Source organism: Tamandua tetradactyla, chromosome 12 (assembly GCF_023851605.1).
Source record: "Tamandua tetradactyla isolate mTamTet1 chromosome 12, mTamTet1.pri, whole genome shotgun sequence".
Classification (NCBI taxonomy): domain Eukaryota; kingdom Metazoa; phylum Chordata; class Mammalia; order Pilosa; family Myrmecophagidae; genus Tamandua; species Tamandua tetradactyla.
This window is the reverse complement of record NC_135338.1, coordinates 6,116,867-6,140,135: the sequence shown is the minus strand read 5'-3', so window position 1 is coordinate 6,140,135 and position 23,269 is coordinate 6,116,867. Positions and strand designations below refer to the sequence as shown.

Below are 23,269 nucleotides of genomic sequence, written 5' to 3'. Positions count from 1 at the left end.
TGCATATTGTAAGCAACAAATATTTTTGCTGAAAATCTAATATGTTGGCCATATTGTAGTTTTGTCTTTATGCAGTTCTAAACACAAATATTTGAATCAATCAGAAAATAACTTTGAATGCTAATGCAAGCACTTAGAATAAAAAAATTATTATGATTCTTAACTATTATCTTAGTATTATATATGATCACGGCCAGGATGAAAACAAACTTGGATAAATAAAAATCCTTTAGAAGTAGAGTCTTATGGATACAAATGTTCCTCTTTTAAAATGCCATTTTATCTTGCCATCTAAATTTAGAAAATAATTTTAAAATGAAATTATTTTACATAAAATCAAACACATCAAACCATGGGGAAAAGACTTGAATAGAAATTCTTTCAATGAAGATATTCATATGGTCAAAAGCACATGAAAAGATTCTCAACATCATTAGCCATTAGTGAAATACTAAATACTAAATGAGAGGGGTAAATAATTGGGGAGGGGGACAAGGGTTAAGGGGAGTTTTGGATTTTTTCTTTGGTGTGGGTGTGTCCATCTGCTATTTTTCTCTTTGGAGTAATGAAATATTGTCTAAAATTGAGAATGATAATGATTGTATAACTAAGTGAGGATGCTGTAAAATTGTTTATTTTGGATTGAATATGTTATATGAATATATCTCAACAAAATCTTCAGATTCAAAATAAATAAATAGAAACATTCAATGGCTAGAGAAAATGTGGAGAAAGAGGTATACCTATTCACTGTAGTAGGGTAGCGAAATGGGGCAGCCCCTCGTGGATCCATAGGAGGTTAGATGTAGGATCACCATACATGCTGGTTTAAAATCATATACCCCAGAAAAACCATGTTTTCTTTCCTAATCCAACCTTGTGGGGGCAGCCATGTTTCTTTTAATCCTGATTCAATATTGTGGGAAGAAACATTGATTGGATTGTTTCCATGGAGATGTGACACACCTGGTTGTGGGTGGGACCTATTGATTGGATAATTTCCATAGGGTGGTGGCATGCCCAATTGTCAGTGTGACCTTTTGATTAGATGGAGATATGACTCTGCCCATTCACGGTGGTTCTTGATTAGTTTACTGTAGTGCTTTGAAAGGGGAAACATTTGGGAGAAAGCTCAGAGCCAACACAAGACCCACATATTTGGAGATGCAGAAAGAAAAAACTCCCAGGGAAGCTGTTGAAAACCAGAAGCCAAAGACCCCAGGAAACAACAGCCATGTGGTTTTTCAGCTGGTAAAGGTGTTACAGACTCTTTGGCCTTTCTTGAGTCAAGTTATCTTTCTCTGGATGTCTTAGTTTGGACATTTTTATGGCCTTAGAACTATAAGAACTTGTAACTTAGTAAATTCCTTTTTTAAAAACCATTCCATTTCTGGTATATTGCATTCCAGCAGTATTTAACAAACTACTAATACACCATATGATTAGGCAGTCCTAATACTGGAAATACAGTGAAAAGAACAGAAAGAAGGAACTCAAATAGACATTTGCACACTGATGTTTATGAAGACATTATTCATGATATACAATGGATGGAGTTGGCCAAAAGGTACATTGACTGAGAAGCAGAAGGGCAAACAGTGGTGTATGCATATAATGGGATATTAGGAGGCTACAGAAAGGAATGAAGTCATGAGGCAGGCAATGAAATGAATGAACCATGAGGACATTATGTGAGTAAAAAAAGAACAACAGGACGAATAACCGTAGTCTCTCTTCAAAAATACTTGTAAGAAAATTGGGGTATAGATTGTAACCTCTTACAGCAGTCACATTTATTCCTGACCTTTAAGTGTTATTTCTAAATACTGAGGTGTTGTGCTATATGTGTATAATCTGGTATTTCCCTGGACTTTGGGCTCCTAAAACTCAGAGTTGGAGTTCTGAAGCCCTGGAAGTCAGCATTGCAACATACAACAACTGTTAAAGAATCAAAAAAAGTGTTCAGTCTTCGATTATAGTTAAGAATGAAGCTTATGGGTGGGCAATGGTGACGTAGTGGCAGAGTTCTCTCCTGCCATGCCAGAGACCTGGGTTTGATTTCTGGTGCCTGCCCATGTGAAAAAATAAATAAATAAAGCGTATCTGGTTGAGACAAAGGTAAATCAGAATACAGGGTAAAGGATCATATTGTCTGCATTTTAGAACTTCACCTACTGTATAAGACCAAAGGAAGAGAGATTTATTTTGACAAAAACCTAAATTTTCTATAGAAAACAATCTAATTTAACCTATCTGGTCAGTTTAGTTAAACAACAAACACATGGAACCTAGAACTGGGAATAAGATCTTGCAATTTGTATGGCTTAATGTAATACCTGGGCACATTCCAGAGTATGTTGGGCAGAGAATTAAAAAGTATTGGCAAAGTCCCTTGAGGAGCTGAAAAAAATATGGAACTATTATACTTTCTTACCTGGGAAATCTCTGATACTCTCTCAAACATTAGGGACTCCCTAGTTAACAGGCCAAGCCCTTGATCTTGAGGCTTGCTCTTATGAAGCTTGTTTTTATAATGAAAAATCTAAGCCTACCTATAAATATGCCTGTGTTAGTTAGATTCAGTTGTCAACTTGGCCAGGTGAGCATAACTAGTCTTGTTGCTGCAGACATAAACCAATGGTACGTGAACCTCATCTGTTGCTAATTACATCTGCAGTCGGCTAGGAGGCGTGTCTGCTGCAATGAGTGACATTTGACTTAACTGGCTGGTGCTTAAATGAGAGATCACAACGCGATCACAACGTAGCACAGCCCAAGCAGCTCAGCACACCTCATTTCAGCACTCACAGCTCAGCCCAGGCCTTTGGAGATGCAGAAAGAAGTTACCCCCGGGGAAAGTTGTTGGAACCCAGGGGCCTGGAGAGAAGACCAGCAGAGACCATCTTGTGCCTTCCACATAAGAAAGAACCTCAGTGGAAAGTTAGCTGCCTTTCCTCTGAAGAACCAACAAAATAAATTCCCTTTTATTAAAAGCCAATCCATCTCTGGTGTGTTGCATTCCGGCAGCTAGCAAACTAGAACAATGCCTAAGAGTTACTTCCAGAGGACCTCTTTTGTTTCTCAGATGCAGACTCTTGCTCTCTCTAAGCTCTACACTGCAGGTAAAATCATTAACTTCCTACCTTGTGAGACATGACATTCACAGGTTTAAGTATCATTAGCAACATGAGACATGACTCCCAAGGATGAGCCTGGCCCTGGCACTGTGGGATCAACAAGGCCTACTTGACCAAAAGGGCAAAAGAAATGTAACAAAATAAAGTACCAGTGACTAAGAGACTTCAAATAGAGCCTAAAGGTCATTCTGGAGGTTATTCTTATGTAAGTTTAGTCTAGATATTGCTAACTGCCACAGTATGCAAAGTCCCAACCAACAGTCTTCCTGTAAGTCCTAAAAAATACCCAGGGCTCCATCTGAGACTATATAAAAATTTCACTCCCCAAGCTTATTTTTCAGAAACCTAAAACCTCCAAATGGTTCCTAGGCCAGATAAAACCTGAAACTCAGTTACCAGTCTCTCCATGAGCATCAAACAGTTGCAGCCACCTACCCCATAATGTTGACACCTCTTTTCAATATGAAAAGGTTAGAATGGTCTTTGCCCAGATATTCCTAAAGATTAGGAGAAGGATCAAAGGAAGGGAGACTTGGAACAGAGAAGATAGGATTTACCAAGTGAGAATGACTACTGAATCATTATATTGGCATCTTTTTGGTCTCCTGTGTCTTATAGCAGCTAGAAGAAAATACCTGAAATTGTGGAACTGTAACCCATACCATACTTTGAAATTTTTGCTGTAACTATGTGCTGATTTGCAATGATGTATATATCCTAGAAAAGCCATGTTTTAATCCTAATCCCATTTTTCAAGGCAGCTGTTTCTTCTAATCCCTATTCAGTATTGCATGCCTGAAACTGTAATTAGATCATCTCCCCAGAGATGTGATTTAATCAAGAGTGGTTGTTAAACTGGATTAGCTGGAGGCGTGTCTCCAAATTTCTGGAGTCCTATAAAAGAGAAAACACTTTGGAGAATGAAGGAGATTCAGAGGGAACAGAGAATGCTGAAGCACCACAAAGCAGAGAGTCCACTAGCCAGCGCTTTGGAGATGAAGAAGGAAAACGTCTCCCGGGGAGCTTCATGAAACAGGAAGCCAGGAGAGAAAGCTAGTAGATGATACCATGCTTGCCATGTACCCTTCCAGCTGAGAGAGAAACCCTGAACTTCACCTCCCTCTTTTGAACCGAGCATCTTTCCCTGGATGCCTTGATTGGACATTTCTATAGACTTGTTTTAATTGGGACATTTTCTGGGCCTTAAAACTGTAAACTAGCAACTTATTAAATTCCCCTTTTTAAAAGCCATTCTGTTTCTGATATATTGCATTCTGGCAGCTAGCAAACTAGAACAAACTACTTATTAAAATGTATTTTGAAATGTATCACTTTTTTGTATATATGTTATATTTCACAATAAAAATGGCTTAGCATGTTATGCAAGAAAAGCTCTCTGTGTGATACACCTTTTAGAATGGCTGTTATTTTCAAAAAAAAAAACAGAAAATTACAAATATTGGAAAGGATGTAGAGAAAAGGGAACACCCACTCATTGCCAATGCAGTCACTGAGTCACTGTGGAAACAGATTGGCAGTTCTGAAAGTTAAGTACAGAATTACCACATGATCTGTTAATCCCACTTCTAGTTATTTATCCAAAGAATTGAAAGGAGGGACTTGAGCAGGTAATTGCACATCAATGTTCATAGCATCATAATTCACAATTGCCAAAAGATGAAACTAGAGTGTCCACCAACAGATGAATAGAACAAAGAAAATGTGTATACACTAACAATAGAATATTATTCAGCCATGAAAAGGAAAGAAGTTCTGATACATGCAACAACATGGTTGAACCCTGAAGATACCATGTTGAGTGAAATAAACCAGACACAAAAGGACAAATATTATATGATCTCAAATTCATAGGGTCAGAAACTAGAATATAGGTAGGAATGGGGAGTTAATGCTTAACTGGTGCAGTTTCTGTTTGAGATGATGCAAGATATTGATAACAGATGGTTGTAATGGTAGCACAGCATCGTAAATGCAATTAACACCATTGAATTATATATTCGAACATGGTTAAAAAGGGAAATTTAGACTGTACATATGTTGCTAGAGTATAATTTTTTTAAACCATAGGGCAATACAACAGTGAACTCTAATGTAAACAATGGACTACAGTTAATAGTATAATTAAAATAATATTTTTTCATTGTTACCACACTAATTCAAAGTATTAAAATAGGGAAAACTGTCTTTGTGAGGGGGTTTATCTGGATACCTTGTATTTCCTGCAGGGTTCTTCTGTAAACCTACAACTTCCCTAATAAAAACAAAAAATACAAAATCATTCAACACTAATTTCTGAATGGTCGATAAACACATAAAAATGGAATCTCAGATTCCTTGGTTATCAGGAAAAAGACAAACTTAAATAATAGTGAATATTTAAGCTTGAAGTTCAGATTGGAAAAAAATTAATCAAATGAACAAAGTATGTTTCCAGATGTACATAGAAAATGATCTCATTAATATAAAAATATAAATGTGTACATGTAGTGAGTGTTGATATAAAGAGCTCAAAAGATAAATTGCAAATTTAGTAATGATTCCAATGGAGTGAAATTTGAGTAGGGAAAATGGTTGGAAGGCAGTGAAAAAGTTCTTTCCTGTTTTGTCTATAATATTTGGGTCTTTTAAAATAAAAACATAGTAAGTTATTCTTGAGTGGTTATTAGAATGAACTGTATGAAATTGTTCTTTGTAGGTAAAAAATGGTTAAATCGGCAACTTCATAGATTCAACATAAAAATATTATTAAGGAAAGAGACTTTAGGTCAAAATAATATTAAAATCACCTCTAGTGGAGATTATAGAAAAGTCCTCTACAATTGTACTTGTATTCTGCTGAATACTTCTTTTTTTCTCCAGTCCATCAGGGCTAACCTAGCAATCAAGAATGATTAGAGCTGGAGTAAAGTTTCAACAGCCCAAATAAAAAAGTACTGCTACTGAGATAGACCATAATTTCTTTGCAGTGTTACCTACTCCAAATAAAGGGACTAATAGAGATTATTCCATGTTGGTGAGCTTATGATCAAAAAACAAAAACCTGGATGCACATATGTATCTCTTCTGGGAAACTAATCAGAAGTTAATGAACCTTAGAGCATAAAAGGGTGTTGACACCCCATTTTTTGGTAAATATTCTTCCTGGACTGCTGCTTTGTCTCTTACCTATGACTGGCATTTACCTATCTGTTAAGCCCTTAAATAACTTCCAAGTTCAAAGGCATTTTCTTCTGCCTTAGAGCTAACATAGCATGCATTTGATTCAATTATGGTTTATTGCAGCCTGAATTGTAGCCAACTATTTATATCTAAATCCTCCACATGCCAATTTGTACTCCTTATGGACAAGAGGCCACATCTTAGTCATGTTTGATTACCCCGAAGATTTGCATGTAGTATAATAAAGCCTCGAGAAATGTGTGCATATTCATATACACTTTTGCATAGAAATGTAAACGTAGGAATGTCTCTCAGTGAATATAGAACATAGTAAAAATAAGGGAGAGAAAATAATGCCAGCCCTAAGATAGTCCAGAGGGTTGCCACATATGGTAATATGATTGCTAAATCGTTTGCGTGATTAGTTGGCTCTGTGTTTTCTTTCTGACAGAATACTGATTCTTCCACTCAGGTGCATGTGTGTTTTATCTATGAATACCAATACAATTCTAAGGTTAATATCAGTTGACTTACCTACTACATAGTCACCAAATCCAATAGTGCTTAAAGTAATGAGTGCAAAGTATAATCCTTCCTTGTAAGTCCAGCCTTCCACATTAATGAAAATTAATGGTGGTAGCAGGATGAAAATGAGAAGCCCAGTTACCAAGAAAAAGAGGAGCATGTATATTTTAACCTTTCTCTAATAACAGATGACAGAAAAAAAGAGAAAGAAGCAGAAGGAAAAAAATATATTAGTATCAACCCAATTGATTCAGAGACCTATTGTCAACTGAACCAACTTTTGCCCTTGACTTGTCCTTTCTTGACCAAAGGCATGTTAATGCCTCCTACTATGTTCTGATTCATAGGCTTCCCTTGCAGCTAGGAGTATTTCCAGGCTCTGCCAGCTGAATTAACTTCCTCTTCCTCTTGAAGATTGCTGACCTTCATTTCAGTTTTCCTTTTTAGTGCATTTCCTTGGACTTTACATTTACAACCTTTCCTTCCTGCCTGCCCTCCCTAGCTCTCAGACTATAATGTCCTTTTGGTTTGGGAGCTGCTCACTCCTTCCTCCAGCTCTGGATCCCAATATCTGTCCAAAGAGGTAGGATAGACAGTTGTCACCTGGAAGTTTGGGACATTAATTTTTTTTTTTAACATGGGCAGGCACCAGGAATCGAACCCAGGTCCCCTGGCATAGCAGGGGAGAACTCTACCTGCTGAGCCATCATGGCCCGCCTGGGACATTAATTTTTTGAGTTAAATAAACTACTCATATTTTACTCAGAGACCCTCTCAAACCTCAAATTATAAGAGAGAAAATAAAAGTATTTTCCCATTTAAAAACTGGAGATACAATTTATAATTCCTTATCACACATTAATTGATTAAATGCTCTCTATGGTGCAATTAAGTTCTCAGCAATGCAGTATACTAACTTTTCATCCATTCATTCAACACACATTTATTGAGCCTTTACTATTAGCACTGTGTAAGCTAGTAAGATGCAAAAGACAGTCCTTTCCACATAGTTCAGTGGGAGCATAGAGGAGGGGCACAAAATGGTAAACCAATATCAAAAACAGCATGTTCCTAAACTTTCGTTTATAGAATACCTCATATGGGAAAGACACTATGCTAAGGGCTTTATCTACTTTGTTTTAGTTATTATGGCATAGGGACATCATATAAATATATCCTTAAATTAGTGCTTACATAATATGCTACTACAGTGATTATATCAAATTGTGGGATTTGTGGTACTTTCTAAATTTGGTGGGATATGGAACTAATGTTATGAAATTCCAATATGTCCTCTTATTTCTCTGTAAATTTGGAAACAGAAACCCATAATTGATTTTGGAGATGCTCTAAGCAAGTATCTATATAAAATACCTGTAATAGGATAGAACAGAATTGAGAAAGCCAAAGAAGTAGATAGCTGACTCTTACTTTGCATTTTTAAACTTAAAGGAGATTTGGGAACAAGAGGAGATTGGTACTGAGCCTTTTCTTCTCTGTGGGAACTACTATTAACAGCTCCTTTTGTTTAACTTTGTAGGGCAGTGACTAATCTTTATCACCGGTATTACTTTATTTGGGTCATGCTTTTATTATCTAGTGCAGAGATGAATAATTCTGTTGGATATGTTTGTCTTGGCATAGCTAAGCATATTAGAGAAAATCCAGCCATAGCTTCATGCAGCCTTTGGAAGGCAGCATCCAAGAGGCCTCGAGTTTCTGAACTGCCCAAATCTTTGATCCCAGACATAATTACAAGGGTTGGTGACATATCTCCCAAGAAACAATGGGCAAAATCTTCTCAGATGTGGTCTTATTTTCTTCCCTGAAAGGGAAATCAACTTCTCTGGCTGAACTATTTCACAGAAGATTGTGGTTCCTAAGGAATGCACAAAACTCTCTGCCTCTCTTTCCATCCCTCTCAGAATCCACTCTAAGAGAGGCTTACTGGTAGGAATTGGTCAAAGTACAAGAACATTCGTGACTGCTCCAGGGGACTGTCAAATAATTTCCCACTTGTTCCTCTTTCTCTAGACTCCACTTCCTTGCAATTGGGGCAGTAACTCCTACCCAACAGTGCCTTCTGCTGAGAAAACCTGGAGCAACTGGCTTTGATGAGGCCTGTCAAGCTGGTCTTGGTCATCAAGCTTGGTCATCAAGCTGGTCTTGGGTGTGAGGTCAGTGGGAAAGGGAAGGAAGTGTCCTACCTCCACTGCAGGCTACATAAACTGGAGTAGCTTAGTATAAGGGGTCATTGATGAAATGCAACTTGGTTCATGAGAATACATTGGCATGAGGCCTCATAGTAGTAAGAGTAAACATTTGCCTGGCTTTCCTCTCTGCTTATCTCATTTAGGAGTATCTGAAATAGCAGGAATGCACTATCTATCCATGTCTTCTCCCTTTCCTTACTTTTCCCCAAGTCAACACAAATTTACCTAACAATTTTCCAAACAGCCTTTTCTAATTATATACTAAAGACATATTCATGTAATCTATAGCCTTAAATAATCTCTTGCTTTTAGGAGTGTTGAGAAAGGCATTGTGACAGAAAAGAGCTCAAAACCTAGGATCAGAAGAATTGAATGCAAATTCATAACTTCCTTCTAGAAAATCGGAATGTTAGATTTTATCATATTTACCTCATAGAGTTGTTCAGAGTATTAAATAAAATTATGGCTGTGAAATTGTATACTATAATATTCTACAAGTACTCCTTGAAATAAAATTCCTGCTTTCTGAAGAAAAATAAAGTATTCAAATTATTTTGATCTGAACACCCTTTTCTTTATTTTTTTATTTAACATTTGTTCCCCTTATTATTTATTTTTATTCCATATGTTCTACTCATCTGTTGACAAGGTAGATAAAAGGAGCATCAGACACAAGGTTTTCACAATCACACAATCACACTGTGAAAGCTATATCATTATACAATCATCATCAAGAAACAGCTACTGGAACACAGCTCCACATTTTCAGGCAGTTCCCTCCAGCCTCTCCACTACATCTTGAATAACAAGGTGATATCTACTTAGTGTGTAAGAATAACCTCCAGGATAACCTCTCGAATACATTTGGAATCTCTTAGCCATTGACACTTTGTCCCATTTCACTCTTCCCCCTCTTGGTCAAGAAGGTTTTCTCAATCCCTTGATGCTGAGTCTCAGCTCATTCTAGGGTTTTTCTCAATCCCTTGATGCTCAGTCTCAGCTCATTCTAGGATTTCTGTCCCACATTGACAGGAAGGTCCACACCCCTGGGAGTCATGTCCCACGTAGACAGGGGGAGGGTGGTGAGTTTGCTTGTTGTGTTGGCTGGAGAGAGAGGCCACATCTGAGTAACAAAAGAAGTTCTCTTGGGGGTGACTCTTAGCCCTAATTTTAAGTAGGCTTGACCTATCCTTTGTGGGGTTAAGTTTCATATGAACAAACCCCAAGACTGGGGGCTCACCCTATAGCTTTGGTTGTCCACACTGCTTGTGAGAATATCAAGAATTCAACTTGGGGAGGTTGAATTTTCCCCCGTTCTCACCATTCCCCAAAGGGGATTTTGCGAATACTTTTTTATTCACTGATCAAATCACTCTGGGATTTATCAGGGCTTCACTCTAGACAAACCAACAAAATCTCATGTCCTACTCAAGGCTGAACACCCTTTTCTTGATTTAGAAGTTACCTAAATGTAGGGCAAGTATTTTGGACTTGATGAGTAGAACATATGGAATAAAAATGAATAATAGGGGGAACAAATGTTAAAATAAATTTAGTTTGAAATGCTAGTGATCAATGAAAGGGAGGGGTAAGGGGTATGGTATGTATAATTTTTTTTTCTGTTTTTGTTTTATTTCTTTTTCTGTTGTCTTTTATTTCTTTTTCTGAATTGATGCAAATGTTCTGAGAAATGATCATGATGATGAATATGCAACTATGTGATGATATTGTGAATTACGATTATATATGTAGAATGGAATGATCATATGTTAAGAATGTTTGTGTTTCTTTCTTGTCATTTTTTTAATTTAAAAATTAATTTACAAAATGAACCAACTTAAAAAAAATTTAAAAAAAAAAAGAGCTGTGATACTGTTCTACTCACAAAGTTCAAGAATATGATGGTTAGAGGGATCCCAAGTAAAGCATAGAAACCACAGAATATCTGACCAGAAGTTCTGGGAACAAGTGATCCATAACCTGGCAGAAGATAAGAGACAAACATAATATCTGTTTAATACATCTGTTTCCTGAAGCAATAAACTCTTGATGCTTTGTTGCTGATTTGGTTGGGGTGTGTGCCCCAGCACATACATATTTTAAGGGGAAATATATGATCTAGTCATTTCACATCCGGGGATTTCTCCTAGGGAAATGATCAGAGAAGTGAGAAATGTGCAAGAATAGCACTAGAGCATTATTTACAAGTAAAAAACTGGAACTAACATAATGTCTTAAATTAGACGGGATTAGCTGAATAAAACAGCCCAATAAAATACTTTGCAGTCTTAAAAAAAAAATTTGCAGTTTTTAAGAATTACATTATAGAAGTACAGTCAATGATAGAGAAAACCATTCATTATATATTGCTGCATGAAAAAATCTTTCCTCAGATTTTGCTATACCCATAATTCCAATACATGGAGAGGAAAAATAAAAGTGGAAAAGTTTGCTACACCTAGCACGGAGTCAAGCTTGAAAAAGGCTTTCTACTACTGTTAGATGAACTGATCTCTATCACCAAATCTAATTCTAATTTATACATACTGCTTTGGGCTCCCTTAAATATATAGCAAGATTTTAACAAAATGTCCTTTCTCTAAGTCATGGATTTTGGGGGTGCTTTTGTGAAAAGTATTTTATATGCAAGCATACATATGCACAATTGATAAATAACTTTATCCCTTCTATGTTAACTCTTTTAGGGCCTACAAAATAAAGCTGTGTCTACTCGTGGCTAACTGGTACTTTGGTTTTTCTACCCTAAAAATTTCAGGACACCAAATGATAAAGTGATCAAATGGCTTCACCGCCCTTCAGTCCCTTTGAAGCAGGAACACTGAATGCTGCTGAACTGCCTAAAGGTAGGTAGGATTCTTCAGCAGCCCTAGAGCAGGAGCGGCCCACTGGGAAAAGGGGAGAATGCCCACCATTGGGGGGGGGGGGGAGTTTGAAAATCATGGATCCATGGTGAAATTCAGTCTCAACTCTCTTACCTCCTGTGGGCTCTTGAAATCCAAGTTCCTCCCCATTCTTTTAATTGAAATATAATAAGCCAGTGAGAATGGTTTCTAAAAAAATATGACAATTTTTCTGGGAATTTGTAAGCATCATATTCTCCTCCGTAACTATGATTACGGAGTCTGCTTTTCAGGAAGGGCAAATAGAACCGGCCATACTTGAGAATAACGGTCATCATTTATTAACCTCTTCTATTTCCATGATAATGAAAACTCCATTGCAGTGCCAGAGGTGTCTGGAAATCTAAAACGGTATTTCCCAGGAATCTCCTAAGGGTTTTAAAAGCTACCATAAGCTCTGCTTAGTCTTTTTCGTAAACCCCAAACTCTTAATTGATGAAGTGTCTTAGAATTGTCTAAAGTATAACAGCAATCTATGCTAACCTGCTGTTTTTAAGTCATGAAATTCTCTAGGCAAATTCTAGCTGAACTCCAGAGAAACTAGTAGACACTGAAGTTCTATCAGGAGTCCTAGAAAATCTGGTTGGTTCTAGTTTTGCCACTTATCTCACCACTGTGTTGGGAGTTCAGGTGGAGATGCCATGGCCATGACCATCCATCCACTAAAGACACAGAGACTTTGTTATGGAAGATGAAAATGACCTAAAAATACAAAACAAGAGGTACATGGCATAAATTGACAGAGATGCCATGTTAAAAATAAAAGCAGGGTCTGAATTTGCAAAGTAAAAGGCTCATGGAGACAAAGTTTCATGTTGCAAAAAAAAATTTTTAACAATTCACATCCTAAATAAAAAACAAAACTATATTAACTTTTAAAAAAAAAAAAAAAAAAAGCAGCCTACTCACCTATTGTGTACAATGTGGTTGCCACAAATAAAAGAGAGTTCTTAAAATCTCAATTAATGGCCACAGTGGCTCAACAGGCAAGAATGCTTGCCTGCCATGCCAGAGGACCCAGGTTCGATTCCTGGTGACTGCCCATGTAAAAAAAAATCTCAACCAATGAAATGGCTTTCATTTACTTCAGGGTTTATTCCTTTTTTGTACAGAAAAAGTCAACTTCTACATGTTAAAGCATAACAAAAAGAAACAAGCGTTAACTTGGTAAATTTTATGACCTTTCCCTTAGAGCAATATAGAAAAGTCAATCTTTCTCTTTTGGGTTAGTGGCTCATATATTACAAATTATAGACAATAACTTCATGTGCTTCAGTGATGGTCACTCACAAGCTGTGTGTTTATTCTTTTCATTTTTTAAATGATAAATGTCTACAGAGTATCAAGACTACATAAGTAAGCAAAACAAAGATTATTGCCTTTGTGGAATTTAGATTCTAGCAGAGAGAAGTAAACAGTAAACATATACAAGTTATATGTTAGAAGGTGATAAGTAAATAGAGAAGAGTAAAGCAGAGCAGGACTGTTGGTGAGGGGTAGTCAGGGTATGCCTCACTGAAAAGATGAGTTAAGCAGAGATTTGAAGGCAGTGAGAAAGTTTGTCAAATAAATATTTGGGGAGAGAGCATTTCAAGCAAAGGAAACAACTAGATCCAAGGTCTTAAGGTAAGAGCCTGGAATATTCTAGACCGAGCAGGCAGTGTGGCTAAAGCAAAGTTGAGGGCAGAGTATGAGGAGAGGAAGGCAGAAAAGTAATAGGGGAGAGGTACCAGATTATGTAGAACTTCTGTTTTTCTTTCTGAATGAAATGGGAAGTCAGTGGAAGGTTTTGAGCAGAGACGATGACTTACCAAATAGCAAAAGATTATTTAGACGGCTTTGTTGAGAAGAGATTATAGAGAACAAAGGCAGAAGCTAGGAGTTCCATTGGGAGAATGCGCTGAACTCCACCAGCTCTGAAAGAGATCTATGGTGGCTTAGTGACAGCAGGTGGAGGTAGTGAAGGTAATGAGAAGTAGTCGGATTCTGGTAGGTTTTGAAAGCCCAGCCAAGAGGATTTCCTGATGGATTAAAAGTGGATCTGAGAGAAAGAGCAAAGTCAAGGATGATTTCCAGATTTTTCACCTGAACAATAAAAGACTGTAGTTGTCATTAACTGAGATGGGGAAAACAGAAGTAGTTGGGGGTGGATGGCAGGTTTTCCTTTGGAAAGGAAAAGCACAGGTGTTCCTTTTTGGAAATGAAAAGTCTAAGATGTCTATTAGACGTCTAAGTGGAGAGTTCAAATAGGCAGTGCACATACAAGCCTGGAATTTAGAAAAAGGCTGGGCTGGAGGTATAAATTTGGGAGTTATTAGCATATAAGATATATTTGTAGGTCATGGCATAAAATAAACCATGAAAGGAGTGAGTATAAATAGTAAAAAGAAGAGTTCTGAGGGCTGAACCCAGGGACCCTCCAACACTAAGTTAGGGAGAAGAGGGAAAATGCAAAGGCAAGTAAGAAGGAGCAGCTGGTGAAATAGGAGGGAAATCAAAATCAGAGCATGGTGACTTGGGAATCAAGTGAAGAAAGTGTCTCAAGAAGAAGAGAGTGATCAACTGCATCAAATGCTACTGATGAGTTATATAAAATGAGATAAGATTGTGGACAAATTTTAATATTGACCATATTCTTGAGTGAGGCTACAGAAGGGATGTGTATAGATCAGTGCGCTGATTGAAATGGTGCTGATTGAAATGGTGCCATAATCATTTGTAAATTGTGTAGGGAAGAGACGTGAAGATGATGTTGGATATTTCTGATTTGAAGTGGTAGAATGGACTTATTCCTGCTGGACCACTCTAAAATTCTGTTAAAACACCAAAATATACAAAACAAAACAATATAGCACGATACTGAGAATCAAAAATCATAGGTAAGTCTGAAATTGTGAGGAATTTCAAAAAGACTAAAAGGAATGCACTTAGATTGTTAGAGAAACAGAAACAAAAAGTAAAAAAGCTGAAAAGAAAAAGAGGAGCAATCTGCCATGGGGGTGAATGCTTTTTATTATTATTATTATTAGAGCAGCACGAGTAGGCTTACAGAAAAATCGTGCAGTAACTACAGAGTTCCCATTTTCCAGTTTCCCTATTAGAAACATTTTGCATTAGTGTGGGACCTTTGTTACAGTGATGAAACAAAATTACTATAATTATACTATTAAATATAATCCGTAGTTTACATTAGGGCTCACTCTCTGTGTGGTAGAGTTCTACATTTTTTTAAAGCTTTTATTCTGGTAACACATATACAACCTAAAAGTTTCCGTTTTATCCACTTTCAATTATACAAACCAGTGGTGTTACAGTCACAATGTTGTGCCACCATCCATTACCACCTCTTTTACATCATCCCAAACAGAAACTCTGCACTAATTAAGCTGAGAGTTTCTTTCTGCATAAGAATCCCAAGGGAACTTCAAACTCAGTGTCATTCATTGGACACAGATCAGGTAGATATACAATAGTTATTAAAGGAAAGGCAAAAAGGAGATAGGGAGGAATGAGGAAAGGAAGGGACAAGGAAAGAAAGGAAGGGAAGGAGAGAGTTAGGAAGGGAGGAAAGGAGGATAGGTGAGGAAAGAAGGAAGGTTAACTCCCAATATTCTCTATAAGTCTCTCCTAACTCTAATAGCAAAACCAGATACAATTAACACAAAATGATGGTTGTGCAACCCTTTGACTACACTAAAAAACACTTTAAAAAGGTAAATTGGGTGTATGTAAATATCTCAATAAAACTGCTGTTTTTGAAAAAAAGAAAGCACAAAACCCATCATAAAAAATATGTGAAAAAATTAGTCATTTTCATCAGAAATGTTTAACAGAAAACTCATATTAAGACATTTCTAAATTAAGCAGTAGAGTTGACATAATTTAATCTAGAATATTTCAAGAGCAGAAGTGGCGGGACAAGTGGATTGTTGGAACTATGTGCCTAGTACTTTGTGCAAGATGCTCTAGAGAAAGAGACAGGTTAAGAATTCTGTTGCCTGACATGGCCCTGTGCCCTGTTAGACATCTTTCAGGCTCAAGACACCAAAACCTAGGGAAACAAAGGAAATAAACTACTATAAAATCACACTCTGGACATATTTTATTTTCTTCATGGAATTCTAGTATACCAAAGGGTGTGCTAATCTTTTCTAATGCAGTTTTATTGAGATATATTCAAGCACCAAACAAGCACCCTAGTAGACAATCACTGGTTCACAGTATCATCACATGGTTGTGCATACAACCCCGTGATCAATTTTAGAACATTTTTGTTACTCCAGAAGAGAAATAAAAACAAAAGAGAAAACCCAAATCTTCCCATTGCCCTTTATTCCCTCCCATTGTTGACCCATAGTATTAGTGTAGTATATTTGTTACTGCTGATGAAAGAGTATTAAAATAGTACCGTTGGAGGTGTGCAACATGGCAGCACAGTGTGGGGCGGAATTTAGTTCATCCTGTAGGGCAACCAGAAAACAGCTAGGAGCTGTATGGAATGCTGTTTGGGGGACCTCAGTGACACACATCCTGCACCAGTCTGGAATAGCAGACTGGCTGAGATCCTACGTAGAAATGTAAGTTTTCCAAGCTTCAGAGGCCTGTACCCTTCCCCCATGGACACAGCAGGCCAATTTCCTGAGGGATTGAGAAACCCCACTCTACCCAGGACCAGCCATTCTTCTGGGTGCCAACAATAGCCAGCCAGCCCTGTGCCATCTTGCTCAGCCAGCCCCCATAGTCGGAAAGAGGTAGGGCTAGGGGAAGAGGCGGTTCAAAAGCACCATCTGCTAGTGAGCCTCAAGTAGAACTGCATCCCTTTCATGAGATCTGGGCCTTGGTTTGGCAAGTAATTGCTGACAAATCCAGTGCCAAAGGGGACCTTCAAGGTAAACCCAAGCAAATACAGAACCTTAGAGAGGTCAAGGAAATCAACTTGCAAAATAACATTATCAAGATAAACAAATACCACAAGCACAACAGAAAATCACAAAGCAGTGAAAGTTCAGGCATATATGGCCTAGCCAAATGACCAAATTAAAATACCTGAGGGGGCAGAGAATTTGGAACAATTGATCAAGGATGTTCATTATGACATGAGGATATCAAGAAGACACTGGAGGAGCATAAAGAAGAATTTGAAAGAATAGATAGAAACATAGTGGAACGCACAAAGATGAAAGATACTCTAGACCAAACAAAAAATATATACTAGAGTCACACATCATCAGATTTGAAGAGATGGAAGAAAGAAAAAGTGAGCTAGAAAACAGGATGACTAAATTCAAATGCACAAAAGAACAAGTGGCAAGAAAGATGGAAAAATGGAACAGGATTTCAGGGAAATGATGGACAATATGAAGAGCACAAATATAAGAATCATCAGTGTCCAAGAAGGAGAAGAGAATAGTAAAGTGCTAGGGAGTTAGTTGAAGAAATAATAGGGGGAAATTTCCTAAATCTTATAAAAGACACAAATATGCAAATCAAAGAATCCCAACAAACACCAAATAGAATAAATCCAGTTAGACATAATCCAAGACGCATGTTAGTTAGACTGTCAAATGTTGAATAGAAGCAGAAAGTCCTGAAAACAGCAAGAAAAGTGATCCTCTACATACAAGGGAAACCACACAAGAACTGCCTTTTCAGTAATAACTTGGAATGTTAATGGACTAAACTCACCAATTAAAAGATATCAATTGGCAGAGCGGATTAAAAATATAATTTATCTATATGCTGATTACAAGAGACTCATCTTAGACCCAAGGATATAAATATAGAAAGTGAAAGGATGGAAAAAGATCTTCTTTGCAAGCTGTAACCAAAAGTAAGCAGGAGTAGCTATACTCATATCAGATAAAATAGACTTTAAATTTAAAGATGTCATGAGACAAAAAAAGGAAACTCGTATTAATAAAAGGGACAATTCACCAAGAAGAATTAGCCATCATAAATATTTATGCTCCCAATTAAAGGAGTTCCAAAGTACATGAAGCAAACATTGGCAAAACTGAAGGGAGCAATAGACAGCTCAACAATAATGGTGAGAGACTTCATTATACCACTCTCCTTAATAGATAGAAAAACTAGACAAAAGATAAACAAGGAAATAGAGAACTTAATGTGATAAATGAGTTGGACTTAGCATATATGGATAGTTACATCCAAAAACACCAGGATATACATTCTTCTGTAGCGCTTATGGAATATTGTCCAGGAAAGATGATATGCAGTCACAAAGCAGGTCTTTATAAATTCGGCAAGATTGAAAATCTTCACAGCACTTTATCTGACTACAATGGAATGAAGCTGGAAATTAATAACCACCAAAGAGCCAGAGCTCTCACAAATACATAGGTGACTAAACAACATATTCTTAATCATTGGGTGAAAGAAGAAACTGCTAGAGAAATACATATCTGGAGATGAATGAAAATGAGAATACAACATATCAAAAGTTGTGAGATGCAGCAAAGGCAGTACTGAGAGGGAAATTTATTGCCCTATGTGCCTAAATTTTAAAAAAAGAAAGAGTAAAACTCGAGGACTTAACTACTTACCTGGAGTAATTAGAGAAAGAACAGAAAACTACCCCAAAGTAAATAGAAGAGGAATAAGAAAGACTAAAGGAGAAATAAATGAGATGGAGAACAACAACAACAAAAAAAAACAATAGAAAGAATCAACAAAACCAAAAGCTGGTTCTTTGAGAAAATCAATAAAATTGATGACCCTGGCCAGATGGCTTCACAGCAGAATTTTATCAAACATTCCAAAAAGAACTAACACCAATCTTTCTCAAACTTTTCCAAAAAATTGAGGAAAAGGGAACTCTACCTAACTCATTTTATGAAGCTAATATCACTTTAATACCGAATGCATGTAAGTATAAGAAAGAAAAACTACAGGCCAATCACCCTATTGAACATAGATGCAAAAATTCTCAATAAAATATTAGCATATTGAATCCAAGAACACATTAAAAGAATTATACACCATGACCAAGGGGGATTTATACCAGGAACGCAAGGATGGATCAATGCAAGAAACTCAATTAATGTAATACAGCACATTAACAAATCAAAAGGGAAAACCACATGATCATCTCGATTGATGCTGAAATGGCATTTGACAAAATTTATCATCCTTTTCTGATAAAAAGACTCCAAAAGATAGGAATCAAAGGTAACTACCTCAATATGATAAAGAGAATATATAAAAAACTGATAGCCAGAATCGTACTCAACGGAGAGAGACTGAAAGCTTTCTCCCTAAGATCAGGAACAAGACAAAGCTGCCCACTGTCACCACTACTATTCAATACTGTGTTAGAAGTTCTAGCTAGAGCAATCAGGCAGGAAAAAAATAAAAGGCATCCAAATTGGAAAGGAAGAAGTAAAACTGTCACTGTTTGCAGATGATATGATACTATACTTGGAAGATCATAAGAAATCTACAACAAAGGTACTTGAGCTAATAAATTCAGCAAAGTGGTGGGATATAAAATTAATGTGCAAAAATCAGTAACATTTCTACACACAAGCAATGACCTAGTTGAGGAGTAGGTTGAGGAAAAAAGTTCCATTTAAAATAGAACTAAAAGATTCAAGTACTTAGGAATGAACTTAACTAGGAACCTAGAGGACTTGTACAAGAAAACTACATAACATTATTAAAAGAAATCAAGGGAGATGTAAATAGGTGGAAAGACATTCCCTGCTCATGGATAAGAAGGCTAAATATAATTAAGAAGTCAAATCTCTCCAAATTCATTTACAGCACAGCACCAATCAAAATTCCAACAACCTACTTTGAAGATTTGGAAAAGCTAATTACCAAATTCATCTGGGAGGGAAAGAGACCCCGAATAGCTAAAACCATCCTAAAACAGAATAATGAAGTGGGAGGATTAATACTCTCTGATTTTTAAATTTATTATAGACTTCTGGGTCAAGATGGCGGCTTAACAACGTGCGCATTTTAGTTCGTCCTCCAGTACAACTACTAAACAACCAGAAACAGTACAGAACAGCTCCCGGAGCCACGATAGTGACCGGACACAGAGCATACCCCAGTCTGGACCAGCTGGACCGGCTGCGAGCAACCCCCAGAACCCTGAGTTCCCAAAGCTGTGGCGACCAGCACCCCTCCCCCACAGGCCGCTTCCCAGAGGGGAAAGGAAAGGACTTTACCAGCAGCAGGGACTGGGCACAATCAAATGCCAATTGTGGAACTAATTAACAAATTCTGACTACTAAAAATAGGCCCCCAGCTTAGGTGAACCTGATCAAAGTGGAGGTTGCTCATTTTTGCCCCGGTGCCAAGGGGACAGGGCTGACGGAAAAAGAAAAAAAAGGGGACAGGGCGGATGGAAAAAGAAAAAAAAAAAGGAAACAGAGGTTTTTGTGGATGTTTATCTACAAAGGCTTAACTGCCTCTGGATACAGCAGGACTTTTCAGGCTGCAACTGCCCCAGGCATAGGCAGAAGTGAGCTCTTTTGGGGGCTTATCTGGAGCCTGTGCCTTCCCCAGGGGAGGGGTGAAGCCCCACCCAGATGGGATCCCTCCATCAAGGAATTCAGACAACAGGGCTTGGTAATTTGAAGCCATTAAAACAAGCCTACAACCTCTCCTCTGTCTCCACCATGCCCCCAGCAGGGAGAGTCTGCCAAAGTTAAAGGTACCACATCATCTTATGCTGGTGGGACCTGCACGCAGACAAGCGCCACATACTGGGCAGGATAAGAAAAACAGAGTCCAGAGACTTCACAGGAAAGTCTTTCAACCTGCTGGGTCTCACCATCGGGGAAAACCAACGCAGGTGACTCTTTCCTCCTGATAGGAGGACAGTTTGGTCTGGGAAAGTCTGGCTGGGGTCTATAATATCTAAGTAGACCCTCCTAAGTGTGTGTGGGGGAAAGGCACCACACAAGTAGGGCAAGAAACAAGAAAACAAGAACTGAAAAATTCTCCTCCGTTAAACAAAACTTAAGCTAAAGGTCCAGATAAAGCTGAACGGAATGTCAAAGAACAGATAGACAACAAATTCATCCAGCAAGAAAACCCTAGATAAAAGAAGTGAAAGCAATCTCCAGAATAAACTAATTAAGGTAATTAAATGCCTAGATGCCAGCAAAAAATAACACTAGGAAAATTTCCAAATCACACTAGGAAAATTGAAGATATGGCCCAGTCAAAGGAACAAACCAACAATTCAAATGACATACAGGAGCTGAAACAATTAATTCAGAATGTACGAAGACATGGAAAACCTCATCAAAAACCAAATCAGTGAATTGAGGGAGGATATAAAGAAGGCAAGGAAAGAACAAAAAGAAGAAACTAAAGTTTGAAAAAACAAATCACAGAACTTATGGGAATGAAAGACACAGTTGAAGAGATGAAAAAAACAATGGAAACCTACAATGGTAGATTTCGAGAGACAGAACATAGGATTTCTGAACTGGAGAATGGAACATCTGAAATCCGACAAGAGACAGAAACGATAGGGAAAAAAATGGAAAAATGTGAGCAGGGACTCAGGGAATTGAAAGACAATATGAAGCACGTGAATATACATGTTGTGGGTATCCCAGAAGGAGAAGAGAAGGGAAAAGGAGGAGAAAAACTAATGGAGGAAATTATCACTGAAAATTTCCCAACTCTTATGAAAGACTTAAAATTACAGATCCAAGAAGTGCAGCATATCTCAAAGAGAACAGATCCAAATAGACATACTCCAAGACATTTACTAATCAGAATGTCAGAGGTCAAAGAGAAAGAGAGGATCTTGAAAGCAGCAAGAGAAAAGCACTCCATCACATACAAGGGAAGCCCAATAAGACTATGCATAGATCTCTCAGCAGAAACCATGGAGGTGAGAAGACAGTGGGATTATATTTAAATTATTAAAAGAGAAAAACTGCTAACCAAGAATTCTATATCCAGAAAAATTGTCCTTCAAAAATGAGGGAAAAATTAAAACATTTTCAGACAAAAAAATCACTGAGAGAATTTGTGACCAAGAGACGAGCTCTGCAAGAAATACTAAAGGGAACACTAGAGACAGATACGAAGACAGAAGAGAGAGGTGTGGAGAAGAGTGTAGAAAAGAAGACTATGAGTAAAGGTAAAAAGAAGGAAAATTAGATATGACATATAAAATCCAGAAGGCAAAATAGTAGAAGAAAGTACTACCTATGCAGTAATAACATTGAATGTTAATGGATTAAACTCTCCAATCAAAAGACAGTCTGGCAGAATGTCTTAAAAAACAGGACCCATCTATATGCTGTCTCTATTCAAAGGACACCAGGCCAAGGACACAAATGGACATTTACACACCAATGTTTATAGCAGCATTATTAACAATTACCAAGAGATGGAAACAGAAAAAATGTCCATCAACAGACAGTTGGCTTAACAAACTGACATTTACATAAGATGGAATATCATGCAGCTGTAAGACAGAATAAAGTTATGAAGTATGTAACAACATGGATGAACCTTAAGGACATTATACTGAGTGTGGTTAGCCAGAAACAAAAGGACAAATACTGTATGGTCTCACTGATATGAATTGACATTAGTGAATAAACTTGGAATATTTCCTTGGTAACAGAGACCATCAGGAGATAGAAATAGGGTAAGATATTGGGTAATTGGAGCTGAAGGGACACAGACTGTGCAACAGGACTGAATATAAAAACTCAGAAATGGACAGCACAATATTACCTAACTGTAATACAATTATGTTAAAACACTGAATGAAGCTGCATGTGAGAATGATAGAGGGAGGAGGGCTGGGGCATAAATGAAATCACAAAGAAAGATAGACGATAAAGATTGAGATGGTGTAATCTAGGAATGCCTACAGTGTATAATGATAGTGACTAAATGTACAAATTTAAAAAATGTTTTTGCATGAGGAAGAACAAAAGAATGTCATTACTGCAGTGTGCTGAAAATAGATGGTACTTAATATTTTAAAATTTCAACTGATGTGTGAGACTAAAGCAAAAAATGTTTATTTGGTACAAATCTATACTTTGACTAGTGCATCTCCTAATATAACTTACGTAGATAGTTGATTGAACACCTTAAGTACATGAAACTTTGTATAGGACATGAGATTTTGTTGGTTTGTCCAGGCAATGCCCTGATGAATCCCAGAGTGATTTGATCAGTGAGTGGAAAAGTATTTGCAAAGTCCCGTTCGGGGAATGGTGAGAACGGGGGAAAACTCAACTTCCCCAAGTTGAATTCTTGATATTCTCACAAGCAGTGTGGG

At 37.4% G+C, this 23,269-nt stretch overlaps 1 long non-coding RNA gene across 2 annotated transcripts in view; it reads right to left on the bottom strand.

Moving 5' to 3' along the window:
* LOC143651752 (uncharacterized) overlaps positions 1 to 23,269 on the bottom strand; it is a 68,679-nt gene that overhangs the window by 31,705 nt on the left and 13,705 nt on the right. The window contains exons 2-3 of one of the 2 annotated variants that reach the window (XR_013160183.1): positions 12,588 to 12,678; positions 10,941 to 11,035 (exon numbers count right to left, since the gene is read on the bottom strand). This is a non-coding gene — a long non-coding RNA (uncharacterized LOC143651752). The remainder of the gene's footprint in view (positions 1 to 10,940; positions 11,036 to 12,587; positions 12,679 to 23,269) is intronic. The other variant, XR_013160184.1, reaches the window with a different exon arrangement.